The sequence below is a fragment of the Carcharodon carcharias genome, chromosome 12, assembly GCF_017639515.1.
Source record: "Carcharodon carcharias isolate sCarCar2 chromosome 12, sCarCar2.pri, whole genome shotgun sequence".
Classification (NCBI taxonomy): Eukaryota; Metazoa; Chordata; class Chondrichthyes; order Lamniformes; family Lamnidae; genus Carcharodon; species Carcharodon carcharias.
This window is the reverse complement of record NC_054478.1, coordinates 12144126-12163899: the sequence shown is the minus strand read 5'-3', so window position 1 is coordinate 12163899 and position 19774 is coordinate 12144126.

Sequence of the window (19774 nt, the reverse complement as noted above, 5' to 3'; positions counted from 1 at the left end):
CGGAGACATTTGATTTAACCGGAGGGTTGCTGATGTGGGCGGATGAGAAGTAAACGGAGAGTAGCTGATCCAGAGCGACGGGATTTAATTAGAGACTAGCTGATGTGGAGGAATAGGATTCAAGCGAAGAGCAGCTGATCTGTAGGGTCGGGATTGAATTGGAGTTTAGCTGATCCGGAGGCAAGCGATACAATCAGATAATAGCTGATCCGGATGGGAAGGGATTCAATCAGAGAGTTGATGATCCAGAAGGAAAGGATTAAATCAGAGAGGAGCTGATCCGGAGGGACGGGATTCAATCGGAGGATAGCTGATCTGGAGGGAAGGGATTTAATCAAAGAGCAGCTGATGTGATGCAATTTAAATCTGGAGGGTTGGGATTTAATGAGAAAATATCTGATCTGGAGTGATGAGTTTTAAAAGGTGAGTAGCTTGGTCTGGAGGGACGGGTTTCAATTGGAAATTAGCTTATCCAGATGGATGGGATTTAATCAGAAAGTATCACGTCCGGAGGGATGGGCTTTAAACAGGGATTACCTGATCTATATGGTCGGCATTTAATCGGAGCATAGCTGATCCAAGGGAGGGGATTTAATCGGAGAGTAGCTGAATCGAGGGACAGGATTTAATCGGAGAGTAGTTGATCCGGAGGGTCAGGATTCAGTAGGAGAGTAGCTGATCCAGACGACTGTACTTAATAGGACATTAGCTGATCTGGAGGGACGGGATTTAATCGGAGAATAGATGATCTGTAAGGACGGGATTTAAGAGAGTAGCTGAAATGGAGGGGTGGGATTCAATCAGGGAGGAGCTGATCCAGAGGTTTTGAATTATTCGGAGAGCAGCTGATCTGCAGGGACAGGATTTAATCAGAGAGTTGGGATTTAATCAGAGAGTATGTGTTCCAGAGAGACGGGATTTAATCGGAGAGTAGCTGATCTGGAGGGACGGAATTTATTCACAGAGTAGCTGATCCGGAGGGATGGGATTTACTCGCAGAGTAGCTGATCCGGGAGGACGGGATTTAATCAGAGAATGACTGATCCAGAGGCATGGTATTTAATCGGAGGGTGACCGATCCGGGGGGATGAGAAGTAAATGGAGAGTAGCTGATCTGGAGGGACGGGTTTTAATCGGAGTGTAGCAGATCCATAGGGATGGGATGTAATTGGAGAGTAGCTGATCAGGAGCGACGGGATTTAATTAGAGACTAGCTGATGCAGAGGAATGGGATTCAATCGGAGAGTAGCTGATCTGGAGGGTCGGGATTAATCGGAGAGTAGGTGTTCTGGAGGGATGGGATTCTATCGGAGAATAGCTGATCCAGAGGGATGGCATTTAATCAGAGAGAAGCTGATCCGGAGGGATGGGATTTAAATGGAGAGCAGCTGATCCAGATGGACGGGATTTAATCAGAAAGTATCACATCAGGAGGGATGTGATTTACACCGTGATTAGCTGATCCGGTGGGACGGGAATTAATCAGAGAGTAGCTGACCCAGAGGGAGGCGATTAAATCTGTAAGTAGCTAATCCGGAGGGCCCGCAATTAATCGTAGCGCATCTGATCCAGATGGAGGGGATTTAATCAGAGAGCAGCTGCTCCAAATCGACGTTATTCAATCGGAGAGTAGCTGATCCGGAGGGATGGGATAAAATTGGAGAGCGTATGTTCCGGACGGAAGTGTCTTAATTAGAGAGAAGCTGTTCCACGGCGATGGCATTTAATCAGAGAGTAGAAGATCCAGAGGGAGAGGATTTAATTGGAGAGTAGATGATCCGGAGGTATGGAATTGAATCGGAGAGTATCTGATCCGGAGGGACAGGATTTAAGCAGAGAGTAGTTGATCCAGAGGGATGGGATTTAATCAGAGAGTAGCTGATCCGGAGGAATGGCATTCATTCGTAGATTAGCTGATCTGGAGGGAATGGATTTAATCGGAGAGGAAGTGATCCATAGGGATAGGATTTAAACGGAGAGTAGCTGATCCAGAGGAATGGGATTTAATCAGAAAGTTTCTGATCAGGAGGGTTGGGTTTTAATTGGAGAGTAGATGATCAGAGGGATGGGTTTCAATCGGAGAGTAGCTGATCCATAGGGATGGGATTTTATCAGAGAGCAGATGATCCATAGTGAAGGGTTTTAATCAGAGAGAAGTTGATCCCGATTGATGGGACATAATCGGAGTGTTGCTGAATTGGACGGAGGGGATTTAATCTGAGACTAGCTCATCCGGAGGAATGGGAATCAATCAGACAGTAGCTGATCTGGACGGATGGGATTTAATCAGAAAGTAGTTTATCCAGAGGGATGGGATATAATCGGAGAGTAGCTCTTCCAGAGGCATGGGAATCAATCGGAGAGTTGCCGATCTGGAGTGATGGGATTTAATCGAAGAATAATTGCTCCAGATGGACGGGTTTCAATTGAAAACTAGCCGATCCAGTGGTCCGGGATTTTATCGGAGAGTAGATGATTTGGAGGGATGGGATTTATTTGGAGAGTAGATGATCAAGAAGGATGGGTGTCAATCGGAGAGTATCTGATCCAGAGGGACGGGTTTTAATCAGACAGTACCTCTGATTAAATCAGAGAGTACCCAATCCAGAGTGATGGTATTCAATCTGGCAGTAGTTCATCCAGAGGGATGGGACATCATTGGAGAGTTACTGATCCGTACAGAATTTAATCGGAGAATAGCAGGTCCAGAGGGACGGGATTTATTCAGAGACTAGCTGATCTGCAGAGACAGGTTTCAATCTGAGAGTAGCTGATCCTGAGGCTTGGGATGTAATCAAAGACTAGCTGATCTGCAGGACGGGATTATATCAGAGAGTAGCGGATCCGGAGGGATGGGATTCAAACAGAGAGTATCTGATCCAGAGAGCTGGTTTTAAAAGGAGAGTTGCTGATCTGTAGGGACGGAAATCCTCAGGGAGTAGCTGAGATGGAGGAATGGGATTTAATCAGAGAGCAGATTATCCGGAGAGACGGTATTTAAACAGCAAGGAGCTGAACGGAGTGATGGGATTTAATCGGAGAGTAGTTGCTCCAGAGGTTCAGGATTGAACAGGAGATTAGGACTGTATTTAATAGGACATTAGCTGATAAAGTGGATGTGAATTATTCGGAGAGTAGCTGATCTGCAGGGACAGGATTTAATCAGAGAGTTGGGATTTAATCAGAGAGTTTCTGATCCAGAGAAACGGGATTTGATCGCAGAGTAGCTGATCTGGAGGGATGGAATTCATTCAGAGAGTAGCTGATCTGGAGGGATGGGATTTAATGATAAAATATTACATCCAGAGAGATGGGTTTTAAAAGTACAGTAGCTGACCTGGAATGTTTTCAATCGCAAAGTAGCTGCTCAGGAGGGAAGGGATTTAATTGGAGAGTAACTGATCCAGAGGCATGGGATTTAATTGGAGTGTAGCCAATGCGGGGGTATAAGAAGTAAATGGAGAGTGGTTGATCCGGTGGGACGGGTTTTAAACGGAATGTAGTGGATCCATAGTGATGGGATATAATCAGAGAGTAGCTGATCCGGAGAGATGGGATTTAAATGGAGAGGAACTGTTCCAGATGGATGGGATTTAATCAGAAAGTATCACATCCGAAGGGATGGGATTTAAACGGTGATTAGCTGATCCGGAGGGACGGTATTTAATTGGAGAGTTGCTGATCCGGCAGGATGGCATTAAATCGGAGCGTAGCTGATCGAGAGGAAGGGGATTTAATTAGAGACCAGCTGATCCACATCAACAGGATTCAATGAGAGATTATCTGATCCGGAGAGAAGGGTATTAAACATAGAGTTGCTGATACGTGGGGACGGAAATCATTCAGTGAGTAGCTGATATGGAGGGATGGGATTCAATCAGAGAGTAGCTGATCCGGAGAGACGGTATTTAATCGGAGACTAGATGAACGGAGGGACGGGATTTAATTGGAGAGTATTTGATCCGGAGGGTCAGGTATCAATAGGAGAGTAGCTGATCCGGAGGAACTGTATTTAGTAGGACATTAGCTGATCTGGAGGGACTGGATTTAATCGGAGAGTTGCTGATCTGTAAGGACGGGATTTATTAAGAGAGTAGCTGGACCAGAGGGGTGGGATTCTGTCAGGGAGTAGCTGATCCAGAGGATGTGAATTATGTGGAGAGTAGCTCATCTGCAGGGACGGAATTTATTCGGAGTGTAGCTATCCAGAGGGATGGGATTTACTCGCAGAGTAGCTGATCCAGGGGGATGGGACTTAATCAGAGAGTAACTGATCCGGAGACATTTGATTTAACCGGTGGGTAGCCGATCTGGGCGGATGAGAAGTAAACGGAGAGTAGCTGATCCAGAGCGATGGGATTTAATTAGAGACTAGCTGATGTGGAGGAATGGGATTCAAGCGGAGAGTAGCTGATCTGTACGGTCGGGATTTAATTGGAGTTTAGCTGATCCGGAGGCAAGCGATACAATCAGATAATAGCTGATCCGGATAGGAAGGGATGCAATCAGAGAGTTGATGATCCAGAAGGAAAGGATTAAATCAGAGAGGAGCTGATCCGGAGGGACAGGATTCAATCGGAGAGTAGCTGATCTGGAGGGAAGGGATTTAATCAAAGTGCAGCTAATGTGATGAAATTTAAATCTGGAGGGTTGGGATTTAATGAGAAAATATCGGATCTGGAGTGATGGGTTTTAAAAGGTGAGTAGTTGATCTGGAGGGACGGTTTTCAATTTGAAAGTAGCTGATCCAGATGGATGGGATTTAATCAGAAAGTATCACTTTCGGAGGGATGGGATTTAAACATGGATTACCTGATCCATACGATTGGCATTTAATCGGAGCAGAGCTGATCCAAGGGAGGGGATTTAATCGGAGAATAGCTGAATGGAGGGACAGGATTTAATCGGAGAGTAGTTGATCCAGAGGGTCAGGATTCAATAGGAGAGTAGCTGATCCAGAGTACTGTATTTAATAGGACATTAGCTGATCTGGAGGGACGGGAATTAATCGGAGAATAGATGATCTGTAAGGACGGGATTTAAGAGAGTAGCTGAAATGGAGGGGTGGGATTCAATCAGGGAGGAGCTGATCCAGAGGTTTTGAATTATTCGGAGAGTAGCTGATCTGCAGGGACAGGATTTAATCAGAGAGTTGGGATTTAATCAGAGAGGAAGTGTTCCAGAGAGACGGGATTTTATCGGAGAGTAGCTGATCTGGAGGGACGGAATTTATTCACAGAGTAGCTGATCCGGGAGGACGGGATTTAATCAGAGAGTAACTGATCCAGAGACATGGTACTTAACCGGAGGGTGACCGATCCGGGGGGATGAGAAGTAAATGGAGAGTAGTTGATCTGGAGGGACGGGTTTTAATAGGAGTGTAGCAGATCCATAGGGATGGGATTTAATCAGAGAGTCGCTGATCAGGAGCGACGGGATTAAATTGGAGACTAGCTGATGCAGAGGAATGGGATTCAATCGGAGAGTAGCTGATCTGCAGGGTCGGGATTAATCGGAGAGTAGGTGATCTGGAGGGATGGGATTTAAATGGAGAGCAGCTGATCCAGATGGACCGGATTTAATCAGAAAGCATCACATCAGGACGGATGGGATTTAAACCATGATTAGCTGATCCGGAGGGACGGGAATTAATCAGAGAGTAGCTGATCCAGAGGTTGGCGATTAAATTGGTAAGTAGTTAATCCGGAGGATCCGCAGTTAATCGTAGCGCATCTGATCCAGATGGAGATAATTTAATCAGAGAGCAGCTGCTCCAAATCGACGTTATTCAATCGGAGAGTAGCTGATCCGGAGGGATGGGATAAAATTGGAGAGCGTATGTTCCGGAGGGAAGTGTCTTAATCAGAGAGAAGCTGTTCCGCGGGGATGGCATTTAATCAGAGAGTAGAAGAACCAGAGGGAGAGGATTTAATCGCTGAGTAGATGATCCGGATGTATGGAATTGAATCGGAGAGTATCTGATCCGGAGGGACAGGATTTAATCAGAGAGTAGTTGATCCAGAGGGTTGGGATTTAATCGGAGAGTAGCGGATCCGGAGGAATGGCATTCATTCGTAGAATAGCTGATCTGGAGGGAATGGATTTAATCGGAGAGGAAGTGATCCATAGCGATGGGTTTTAAACGGAGAGCAGCTGATCCAGAAGAATGGGATTTAATCAGAAAGTTTCTGATCAGGAGGGTTGGGTTTTAATTGGAGAGTAGCTGACCTGGAGGGACGAGTTTCAATCGGAGAGAAGCTGATCCGTAGGGATGGGATTTTATCGGAGAGCAGATGATCCATAGTGAAGGGTTTTAATCGGAGAGTAGTTGATCCCGATGGATGGGACATGATCGGACTGTTGCTGAATTGGACGGACGGGATTTAATCTGAGACTAGCTCATCCGGAGGAATGGGAATCAATCAGACAGTAGCTGATCTGGATGGATGGGATTTAATCGGAAAGTAGTTGATCCAGAGGGATGGGATATAATCGGAGAGTAGCTCTTCCGGAGGCATGGGATTCAATCAGAGAGTTGCAGATCTGGAGTGATGGGATTCAATCAAAGAATAATTGATCCGGATGGATGGGTTTCAATTGAAAACTAGCTGATCCAGAGGTCCGGGAATTTATCGGAAAGTAGATGATTTGGAGGGACGGGATTTATTTGGAGAGTAGACGATCAAGAAGGATGGGTGTCAATCGGAGAGTATCTGATCCAGAGGGACGGGTTTAAATCAGAGAGTACCTCTGATTAAATCAGAGAGTACCCGATCCAGAGTGATGGAATTCAATCTGGCAGTAGTTCATCCAGAGGGATGGGACTTTATCGGAGAGTTACTGATCCGTACAGAATTTAATCGGAGAGCAGCAGGTCCAGTTAGACGGGATTTATTCAGAGACTAGCTGATCTGGAGAGACAGGTTTCAATCTGAGAGTAGCTGATCCTGTGGCTTGGGACGTAATCAGAGAGTAGCTGATCTGCAGGACGGGACTATATCAGAGAGTAGCTGATCCGGAGTGATGGGATTCAATCAGAGAGTATCTGATCTGGAGAGCTGGTTTTAGAAGGAGAGTTGCTGATCTGTAAGGACGTGATTTATTAAGAGAGTAGCTGGACCAGAGGGGTGGGATTCTGTCAGGGAGTAGCTGATCCAAAGGATGTGAATTATGCGGAGAGTAGCTGATCTGCAGGGGCGGAATTTATTCAGAGTGTAGCTATCCAGAGGGATGGGATTTACTCGCAGAGTAGCTGATCCAGGGGGATGGGACTTAATCAGAGAGTAACTGATCCGGAGACATTTGATTTAACCAGAGGGTAGCCGATCTGGGCGGATGAGAAGTAAACAGAGAGTAGCTGATCCAGAGCGACGGCATTTAATTAGAGACTAGCTGATGTGGAGGAATGGGATTCAAGCGGAGAGTAGCTGATCTGTAGGGTCGGGATTTAATTGCAGTTTAGCTGATCCGGAGGCAAGCGATACACTCAGATAATAGCTGATCCGGATGGGAAGGGATTCAATCAGAGAGTTGATGATCCAGAAGGAAAGGATTAAATCGGAGCGGAGCTGATCCGGAGGGACGGGATTCAATCAGAGAGTAGCTGATCTGGAGGGAAGGGATTTAATCAAAGAGCAGCTGATGTGAGATGCAATTTAAATCTGGAGGGTTAGGATTTAATGAGAAAATATCTGATCTGGAGTGATGGGTTTAAAAAGGAGAGTAGTTGATCTGCAGGGACGGGTTTCAATTGGAAAGTAGCTGATCCAGATGGATGGGATTTAATCAGAAACTATCACGTTCAGAGGGATGGGCTTTAAACATGGATTACCTGATCCATAGGTTCGGCATTTAATCGGAGCATAGCTGATCCAAGGGAGGGGATTTAATTGGAGAGTAGCTGAATTGAAGGACAGGATTTAATCTGAGAGTAGTTGATCCGCAGTGTCAGGATTCAATAGCAGAGTAGCTGACTCAGAGGACTGTATTTAATAGGACATTAGCAGATCTGGAGGGACGCAATTTAATCGGAGAATAGATGATCTGTAAGGACGGGATTTAAGAGAGTAGCGGAAATTGAGGGGTGCGATTCAATCAGGGAGGAGCTGATGCAGAGGTTTTGAATTATTCGGAGAGTAGCTGATCTGCATGGACAGGATTTAATCAGAGAGTTGTGATTTAATCAAAGAGTATGTGTTCCAGAGAGACGGGATTTAATCGGAGAGTAGCTGATCTGGAGGGACGGAATTTATTCACAGAGTGGCTGATCCGGAGGGATGGGATCTACTCGCAGAGTAGCTGATCCGGGAGGACGGGATTTAATCAGAGAGTAACTGATCCAGAGGCATGGTATTTAACTGGAGGGTAACCGATCCGGAGGGATGAGAAGTAAATGCAGAGTAGCTGATCTGGAGGGACGGGTTTTAATCGGAGTGTAGCAGATCCATAGGGATGGGATTTAATCGGAGAGTCGCTGATCAGGAGCGACGGGATTTAATTGGATACTAGCTGATCCAGAGGGATGGCATTTAATCAGAGAGAAGCTGATCCGGAGGGATGGGATTTAAATGGAGAGCAGCTGATCCAGACGGACGGGATTTAATCAGAAAGTATCACATCAGGAGGGATGGGATTTAAACCATGATTAGCTGCTCCGGAGGGACGTGAATTAATCAGACAGTAGCAGATCCGGAGGGAGGCGATTAAATCGGTAAGTAGCTAATCCAGAGGGTCCGCAATTAATCGTAGCGCATCTGATCCAGATGGAGGGGATTTAATCAGAGAGCAGCTGCTCCAAATCGATGTTATTCAATCGGAGAGTAGGTGATCCGGAGGGATGGGATAAAATTGGAGAGCGTATACTCCGGAGGGAAGTGTCTTAATCAGAGAGAAGCTGTTCCGCGGGGATGGCATTTAATCAGAGAGTAGAAGAACCAGAGGGAGAGGATTTAATTGGAGAATAGATGATCCGGAGGTATTGAATTGAATCGGAGAGTATCTGATCCAGAGGGACAGGACTTAATCAGAGAGAAGTTGATCCAGAGGGACGGGATTTAATCAGAGAGTAGCTGATCCGGAGGAATGGCATTCATTTGTAGACTAGCTGATCTGGAGGGAATGGATTTAATCGGAGAGGAAGTGATCCATAGGGATAGGATTTAAACGGAGAGTAGCTGATCCAGAGGAATGGGATTTAATCAGAAAGTTTCTGATCAGGAGGTTTGGGTGTTAATTGGAGAGTAGCTGATCTGGAGGGACGAGTTTCTTTCGGAGAGTAGCTGATCCGTAGGGATGGGATTTTATCCGTGAGCAGATGATCCATAGTGAAGAGTTTTAATCGGAGAGTAGTTGATCCCAATGGATGGGACATAATCGGAGTGTTGCTGAATTGGACGGACGGGATTTAATCTGAGACTAGCTCATCCGGAGGAATGGGAATCAATCAGACAATAGCTGATCTGGATGGATGGGATTTAATCAGAAAGTAGTTTATCCAGAGGGATGGGATATAATCGGAGAGTAGCTCTTCCGGAGGCATGGGATTCAATCGGAGAGTCGCAGATCTGGAGTGATGGGATTTAATCGAAGAATAATTGCTCCAGATGGACGGGTTTCAATTGAAAACTAGCTGATCCAGTGGTCCGGGATTTTATCGGAGAGTAGATGATTTGGAGGGACGGGATTTATTTGGAGAGTAGATGATCAAGAAGGATGGGTGTCAATCGGAGAGTATCTGATCCAGAGGGGCGGGTTTTAATCAGACAGTACCTCTGATTAAATCAGAGAGTACCCGATCCAGAGTGATGGAATTCAATCTGGCAGTAGTTCATCCAGATGGATGGGACTTCATCGGAGATTTACTGATCCGCACAGAATTTAATCAGCGAGTAGCATGTCCAGAGGGACGGGATTTATTCAGAGACTAGCTGATCTGGAGAGACGGGCTTCAATCTGAGAGTAGCTGATCCTGAGGCTTGGGATGTAATCAGAGAGTGGCTGATCTGCAGGACGGGATTATATCAGAAATTAGTGGATCTGGAGGGATGGGATTCAATCAGAGAGTATCTGATCCGGAGAGCTCGTTTTAAAAGGAGAGTTGCTGATCTGTAGGGACGGAAATCCTCAGGGAGTAGCTGAGATGGAGGAATGGGATTTAATCAGAGAGTAGATTATCCGGAGAGACGGTATTTAAACAGCAAGAAGCTGAACGGAGGGATGGGATTTAATCGGAGAGTAGTTGCTCCAGAGGTTCAGGATTGAACAGAAGAGTAGGACTGTATGTAATAGGACATTAGCTGATAAAGTGGGTGTGAATTATTCAGAGAGTAGCTGATCTGCAGGGACAGGATTTAATCAGAGAGTTGGGATTTAATCAGAGAGTATCTGATCCAGAGAAACGGGATTTGATCGCCGAGTAGCTGATCTGGAGGGACGGAATTCATTCAGAGAGTAGCTGATCTGGAGGGATGGGATTTACTCGCAGAGTAGCTGAACCGGGGGAACTGGATTTAGACAGAGATTAACTGATGCAGAGGCATCGGATTTAACAAGAGGTAGCCAATCCGGGGAAATGAGATGTAAACGGAGAGTTGCTGGTCTGGAGGGATGGGATTCTATCGGATAGTGGCAGAACTGGAACGACGGGATTTAATCAGAGAATAACTGATTCAGATGGGAGGGGATACAATCAGACAGTAGCTGATCCGGAAGGATGTGATTTAAATGGAGAAGAGCGGATCCAGATGGGCGGGATTTAATCAGAAAGTATCACATCCGGAAGGATGGGATTTAATTGGAGAGTATTTGATCCAGAGGGTCGGCATTTAATTGGAGCGCAGCTGATCTGAAGGTTTGGGATTTAATCAGAGAGCAGCTGATCCGCATTGACGGGATTCAATCAAAGAGTAGCTGATCTGGAGGGATGGGATAAAATTGGAGAGCATCTGATCCGGATGGAAAGGTCTTAATCAGAGAGTAGCAGATCGGAGGGAGGGTATTAAGTCAGAGAATAGCTGAACCTGAGGGATGGGTTTAATCGAAGAGAAGCAGTTCTGAGGGACGGAATTTAATGAGAGAGTAGCTGATTCAGAGGTATGGAATTCAATCTGAGAGTATATGATCCGGAGGGATGAGATTTAATCAGAGACTAGCTGATCCGGTGGAATGTCATTTAATCGGAGACTAGCTGATAGGGAGGGACGGGATTTAATCAGCAAGTAGATGATCCATAGGGATGGGTTTTAAATGGAGAGTAGATGATCCAGAGGGAACAGATTTAATCAGAAAATATCTGATCAGGAGGGATGCGTTTTAAACAGAGAATAGCTGATCAGGAGTGACGGCTTTCAATCGGAGAGTAGCTGATCTGGAGGGACGGGATTTTATCGGAGAGCAGATGATCCGTAGTGAAAGGATTTAATCGGAGAGTAGCTGATACAGAGTGCTGGGATTGAATCAGAGAGCAGTTGATCCAGATGGATGGGACATAATCGGAGAGTTGCTGCTGTGGATGGACGGCATTTAATCGGAGAGTAGCTGATTATGAGGAATGGGATTTAATGAGAGAGTAGCTGATCCAGAGGGATAGTATTTAAATGGAGAGGAGCTGTTTCAGAGGGACGGGAAGTAAACGGAGAGTAGCTGATCCGGAGGAAATGGGTTTCAATCGAAAAGTAGTTGATCCAGAGGGACGGGTCTTAATCAGAGAGAAGCTGTTATGGGGAGAGGGAATTTAATCATAGCATAGCAGATCCGGAGGGATGGGATTTACTCACACAGTAGCCAATCTGGCGTGACGGGATTTAATCAGAGAGTAACTGATCCAGAGGGATGGGATTTAACCAGAGGGTAGCTGTTCCGGGGGGATGAGATGTAAACGGAGAGTAGATGATCCGTAGGGATGGGTTATAATCGGAGTGTAGCAGATCCATAGGGATGGAATTTAATCAGAGAGTAGCTGATCCAGAGGAAGGGGACTTAATCAGAGAGCAGCTGATCCACATCAACAGGATTCAATCAGAGATTATCTGATCCAGAGAGACGGGTATTAAAAGTAGAGTTGCTTTTCCAGAGCAACAGGCTATAATCAGAGAGTAGCTGATCCGGAGGGACGGGAATCAATCAGAGAGTAGCTGATATGGAGGGTTGGGATTTAAGCAAAGAGTAGCTGATCCATTGCGATGCAATTTAAATGGTCAGTAGCTGATCTGGAGGGACGGGATTTAATGAGGAAGTATCTGATCTGGAGGGATGGGTTTAAAAGGAGACTACCTGATCCGGCGGGACTGGTTTCAATCTGAAAGTAGCTGCTCAGGAGGGATGTGAATTACTCGGAGAGTAGCTGATCCAGAGGGATGTGATTTAATTGGAGAGGAGCTGATTCAGAGGGACGGGAATTAAACGGAGAGTAGTGGATCCGGATGGACGGGTTTCAATCGAAGAGTATTTGATTCAGACCGATGGGATATAATCAGAGAGTAGCTATTCCGGAGGAATGGGATTTAATCAGAGAGTAGCTGATCCAGAGAAATGGAGTTCAATCAGAGAGAAGTTGATCCAGAGGAATGGGACTTAATCGGAGAGATGCTGATTTGGACTAATGGGAGTTAATCGGAGACTAGTTGATCCGGTAGAATGGGATTGAATCAGAGAGTAGCTAATCTGGAGGGATGGGATTAAATCAGAGAGTAGGTGATCCAGAGGAATGGGATATAAATGGAGAGTAGCTATTCCGGAGGAATGGGATTCAATCGGAGTGTAGCATATCTGGAAACAAAGGATTTAATCGGAAATAGCTGCACTGAAGGGACGCGATTCAATCAGATAGTAGCAGATCTGGAGGGATGGGTTTGATTTGGAGAGTTCCTGAACAGGAGGGAAGGAATTTAATCGGAGTGTAGCTGATCCGGATGGACGGGATTTAATCAGAGAGTAGCTGATCCAGACGGATGGGATTTAATCAGAGAATACCTGATCCAGAGGGACGGGATTTAATCGGAGAGTAGTTGATCCGGAGGGATGGGAGTTAATCGGAGTGCTGTTGATCCGGAGGACTGGGATTCAATCGGAGAGGAGCTGATCTTGAGGGATGGGATTTATTCGGAGAGTAGGTGATCCCGAGGGATGGGATATAATCGGAGAGTAGCTGTACCGGCCGAATGGGATTCAATCGTAAATTATCAGATCTGAAGTGATGGGATTTAATCCGAGAATAGCTGATTGGAAGGGACGGGATATAATCTGAGAGTAGCTGATTCTGAGGTATGGATTTGAATTGGAGAGCAACTGATCAGGAGGGACAGAATTTAATTGGAGTGTAGTTGATCCGGATGGACGCGATTTAGTCGGAGAGTAGATGATCTGCAGCTTTGGGATATAAACGGAGACTAGCTGATCCGGAGGGATGGGATTTTATCGGAGAGTATTTGATCTAGATGGATGGGATTTAATCGGAGAGTAGTTGATCCTGAGGGACGCGATATAATCAGAGAGTAGGTGATCAAGAGGGATGGGATATAATCGGAGAGTAGCTGTTCTGGCCGAATGGGATTCAGTCGTAGAGTATAAGATCTGAAGTGATGGGATTTAATCTGAGAATAGCTGATCGGATGGGACGAGATATAATCGGAGAGTAGCTGATCTGGAGGAATGGATTTGAATTGGTGAGTAGCTGATCAGGAGCGACGGAATTTAATCGGAGTGTAGTTGACCCGGAGGGACGGGATTTAGTCAGAGAGTTGATGATCCGCAGCGATGGGATTTAAACAGAGAGTAGCTGATCCAGAGGGATGGGATTTTATCAGTGAATATCTGATCAGGAGGGATGGCTTTTAAACTGAGGGTAGCTGATCAGGAGGGATGGGATTATATCAGATCAGCTACTCTCCGATTCAAACCCATCCCTCTGAATCAGCTACTCTGCACTGAATCCACTCCCTCTTGATCAGCTACACTCCAATTAAATACTGTACCTCTGGATCAGCTATGCTCTGATTGAATCGCGTGCCATCCGGATCAGCTAATCTCTGATTGAAACGCGTCCCTCTGGATCACCTACTCTCCGATTAAATCCTGTCCGTCCAGATCAGCTACTCCACGATTAATTCCAAAACCCTCTTGATCACCTACGATCCGATAGAATCCCGACCATCTGCATCAGCTACTCTCCGATTAAATCCCATCCCTCCAGATCAGCCACTCTCTGATTAAATCCAGTCGCACCGAATCAGCTGAAGTTCTCTTAAATTCCGTGCTCCTAATCAGTTTCTCTCCAATTCAAACCCATCCCTTCGGATCATCTACTCAGAGATTAAATCCAATCCCTCTAGATCAGCTACCCTCTGATTAATTCCCATCGCTCCTGATCAGCTGCTCTCTGATTGAATCCCTTCCCTCTGGATCAGCTACTCTGCATTTAACTCCCATCCCTCCAGATCAGCTACACTCTGATTAAATACCGTTCCTCCTGATCAGTTACTCTCCGATTCATACCCATCCCTCCGGATCATCTACTCACGGATTAAATCCGATTACTCTGGATCAGCTACACTCTGATTAAATCAGCTGCATCCAGATTAAGTTTGTAGCATCCTGATCAGATGCTCTCCGAATAAACCCCGTCCTTGTTGATCAGCTACTCTCTCATTGAATACCTTCCATTCTGAATCAGCTGCTCTCCGATTGAGTCTCGTGCCTCACAATCAGCTACTCTCCGATTAATCCCATCCCTCCAGATGAGCTACTCTCTGATTAAATCCCCTCCCTCCGGATTAGTTACACTCCGATTACATTCCATCCCTCCTGATCAGCTATTCTCCGATTCAAACCCAGCCCTCTGGATCAGCTACTCTCCACTGAATCCACTCCCTTCGGAGCAGCTACGCTCCAATTACATACTGTACTCCTAGATCAGCTACGCTCTGATTGAATTTCGTGCCATCCGGATCAGCTGATCTCTGATTGAATCACATCCCTCTGGATCAGCTAGTCTCAGATTCAATCCCGTCCCTCCCTATCAGCTGCACTCCGATTAAATTCAGTTCCTCCTGATCACTTATTCTCCGATTCAAACCCATCCCTTCGGATCATCTACTCACGGATTAAATCTCATCACACCGGATCAGCTACTCTCTGTTTAAATCCTTTCCATCCTGATCAGCTACTCTCTGAATAAGTCCCTTCCCATCTGGATCAGCTACTCTCTGAATACCTTCCCATCTGGATCAGCTGCTCTCTGATTGAATCACCTCCCTCTGGATCAGCTACTCTCTGATTAAATCCCGTCCCTCCAGATCAGCTGCTCTCCAACTAACTCCCATCCCCCGGTTAAACTACTCTCCGATTGCATCCTATACCTCTGGAACAGCAAGCTTCCGATTAAATTCTGACCCCCCTGATCAGCTACTCTCCGATTTAAATCCCTCCATCCGGATGACCTAGGCTCCGATTGAATCCCTTCCCTCCGGAGCAGCTAACTGATGAGTAAATCCCATCCCTCTGGATCACCTATGATCCGATTGAATCCCAACCCTCCGGATCAGGTATTCTCCCATTAAATCCCATCCCTCCAGATCAGCTCCTCTCTGATTAAATCCCATCCCTCCGGATCAGCAGCACTCCGACTAAGTTCCGTCCCTCCTGATCAGTTACTGTCTGATTCAAAGCGATCCATCCGAATCGTCTACTCGATTAATTCCCAATCCTCCTAATCAGCTACTTTCTGATTCAATCCCATCCTCGGAATCACCTAAAGTCCGATTGCATCCCATACCTCCGGATCAGCAAGGTTCCAATTAATTTCTGACCCCCCTGATCAGCTACTCTCCAATTTAAAACTCGCCCTCTGCATCAGCTACGTTCTGATTGAATCCCATCCCTCTGGATCAGCTAACCTCCGAGTAAATCCCATCCCTCTGGTTCACCTATGATCCGATTGAAACCCGACCCTCCGGATCAGTTACTTTCTCATTTAATCCCATCCCTCCAGATCATCTACTCACGGATTAAATCCCATCACTATGGATCAGCTACGCTCTGATTAAATCCGGTCCATCCTGATCAGCTACTATCTGATTGAATCCCTTCCCTCCAGATCAGCTACTCTCTGATTGTACTCAGTCCTTCTGAATCAGCTGCAACCAGATTAAATTCGTTGCATCCTGATCAGCTACTCTCCGAATAAATCCTGTCCTTCTGGATCAGTTACTCTCTGATTGAATACCTTCCCTCCGGATCAGCTACTCTCTGATTAAATCTCAACCCTCCTGATCAGCTACTCTCTGATTGAATCTTGTCCCTTCGGATCAGCTAACATCAGAGTAAATCCCATCCCTCCGGTTCACCTAGGATCTGATTGAAACCCGACCCTCTGGATCCGTTACTTTCTCATTTAATCCCATCCCTCCGAATCAGCAGCACTCCGATTAAGTTCCGTGCCTCCTTATCAGTTAATCTCCGATTCAAACCCATCCGGATCATCTACTCACGGAATAAATACCATCACTCCGGATCAGCTACTCTCTGCTTAAATCCCTTCCATCCTCATCAGCTACTATCTGATTGAATCCGACCCCTCCAAATCTTCTGCACCCAGATTAAATTTGGCACATCCTGATCAGATACTCTCCGAATAAATCCCGTCCTTCTGGATCAAATACTCTGTTTGAATACCTTCCCGTCTGGATCAGCTGCTCTCCGATTGAGTCTCATCCCTCCAGATCAGCTATTCTCCGATTAAATACCTTACCTCCGGCTCAGCTACTCTCTGAGTAAATCCCCTCCCTCCAGAATAGTTACACTCTGATTAAATTCCGTCCCTCCTGATCAGCTACTCTCCGATTCAAACCCATCCCTACGGATCAGATACTCTCTGATTAAATCGCTTCCATCCTGATCAGCTACTTTCTGATTGAAACCCTTCCCTCCGGATCAGCTACTCTCTGATTGTAACCAGTCCCTCCGAATCAGCTGATCCCTCTGGATCAATTACTCTCGGATTAAGTCATATCCATCCGGATAAGCAACTATCTGATTGAATCCCATTCCTCTGGATCAGCTAATCTCCAATTGAAACCCGTCCGATTAAATACCATCCCTCCAGATCAACTACTCTCTGATTATATCCCATCACAACAAGTCAGCTACTCTCTGATTAAATCCCGTCCCTCCGGATCACCTACTCTATGGTTAAATCCTGTCCCTCCGGTTTGGCTACGCTCCGATTAAATCCTTTTCCTCCAGTTCAGCTAGTCTTTGAATAAATCCCATCCTTGTGGTCAACTGCTCTCCGATTAAATCCCGTCTCTCCAGATCAGCTACTCGCCGAATGAATTCCCTCCCTCTGGATCACCTACTCTCCGATTGAATCGCATCCACCAGATCAGCTACTCTCCGATTAAATCTGATCCTTCCAGTTCAGCTAGTCTCTGATTAAATCCCATCCCTGTGGATCAACTACTCTCTCATTGAATCCGATCCCTCCACATCAGAAACTCTCTGAGTGAATCCCATCCCACCGGATCAACTACTCTCCAATTAAATATTATCCCTCCAAATCACCTACTCACTGATAAAATCCCATCACAACATGTGAGCTACTCTCCAATTAAATCCCGTCCCTCCTGTTCAGCTGCTCTCTGATTTAATCTCATCCCTTTGGTCACCAACTCTCTGAATAAATTCTGTCCCTCCGGATCAGCTACTCTCTGATTAATTCCCAACCCTCCTGATCAGCTACTCTCTGATTGAATCTGTTCCCTCAGGATCAGCCTATCTCCGATTGAATCCCATCCCTCCTGGGCAGCTACTCTCTGATTAAATCCCATCCTCTGGATCACCTAGAGTCCGATTGCATCCCATACCTCTGGATCAGCTAGATTCTAATTAAATTCTCATCCCCCTGACCAGCTGCTCTCCACTTTAAAACTCGCCCTCTGGATCAGCTACGCTCCGATTGAATCCCGTCCCTCTGCTCCAGCTAACATCGAATTAAATCCCATCGCTCCGGTTCAACTACAATCCAACTGAAAGCAGACCCTCCGGATCAGCTACTTTCTCATTTAATCACATCCATCCGAATCAGCAGCACTCCAATCAAGTTACGTCCCTCCTGATCAGTTACTCTCTGTTTCAAACCCATCCGGATCATCTACTCACGGATTAAATCCCATCACTCCAGATCAGCTACTCTCTGATTAAGTCCCTTCCATCCTGATCAGCTACTATCTGATTGAATCCGTTCCCTCTGGATCAGCTACTCTCAGATTGAAACCCGTCCCTCCTAGTCATCTGCACCCAGATTAAATTTGGCACAGCCTGATCAGATACTCTCCGAATAAATCCCATCCTTCTGCATCAGCTACTCTGTTTGAATACATTCCAGTCTGGATCAGCTGCTCTCCGAATGAGTCTCATCCCTCCGGATCAGCTGCTCACTGATTAAATCCCCTCCTTCCAGATTATTAACACTCAATTAAATCCCATCCCTCCAGATCAGCTACACTCTGATTAAATACCATCCCTCCTGATCAGTTACTCTCCGATTCAAACCAATTCCTCCGCATCATCTACTCATGAATTAAATCCCATCACTCCGGATCAGCTACTCTCTGATTAAATCCCTTCAATCCTGATCAGCTACTATCTGATTGAATCCATTGCCTCTGGATCAGCTACTCTCCGATTGAAGCCCGTCCCTCCAAATCATCAGCACCCAGATTAAATTTGGCACATCCTGATCATATACTCTCCGAATAAATCCCATCCTTCTGGATCAGCTACTCTCTGTTTGAATAACTTCCCGTCTGGATCAGCTGCTCTCCGATTGAGTTTCATCCCACCGGATTAGCAACTCTCTGACTAAATCCCCTCCCTCCAGATAAGTTGCACTCTGATTAAATTCCATCGCTCCTGATCAGCTACTCTCTGATTGTATCCCTTCCTTTTGGACTAGCTGCTCTCCGATTGAAACACAACACTCTGGAACAGCTATTCTACATTTAAATCCCATCCCTCCAGATCAGCTACACTCAGATTAAATACAATCCCTCCTGGTCTGTTGCTCTCCGATTCAAACCCATTCCTCTGGATCATCTACTCACGAATTAAATCCCATCAGTCTGGATCAGCTACTCTTTGATTAAATCCCTTCCATCCTGATCAGCTACTATCTGATTGAAACCCTTCCCTCCGGATCAGCTACTCTCTGATTGCAACCAATCCCTCCGAATCAGCTGATCCCTCTGGAGCAGGTACTCTCGGATTAAGTCATATCCATCCGGATAAACAACTATCTGATTGAATCCCATCCCTCCGGATCAGCTAATCTCCAATTGAAACCCGTCCCTCCAGATCAGCTACTCCCTGTTTATATCCCATCCCTCTGGATCAGCTACTCTCCGATTAATTCCCAACCCTCTTGATCAGCTACTCTCTGATTGAATCTGTTCCCTCAGGATCAGCTATTCTCCGATTAAATCCCATACCTCCGGAGCAGCTACTCTCTGATTAAATCCCATCCTCTGGATCACCTACAGTCCGATTGCATCCCATACCTCTGGATCAGCTAGATTCTCATTAAATTCTCATCCCCCTGACCAGCTCTCTGATTTAAAATTCGCCCTCTGGATCAGCTACGCTCCGATTGAATCCCAATTAAAGTCCCGATTGCACTCCAATTAAATTCCTTCCCTCCTGATCAGCTACTCTCCAATTCAAACCCATCCCTCCAGATCAGCCACTCTCCACTGAATCCTCTACCTTCGGATCAGCTACACTC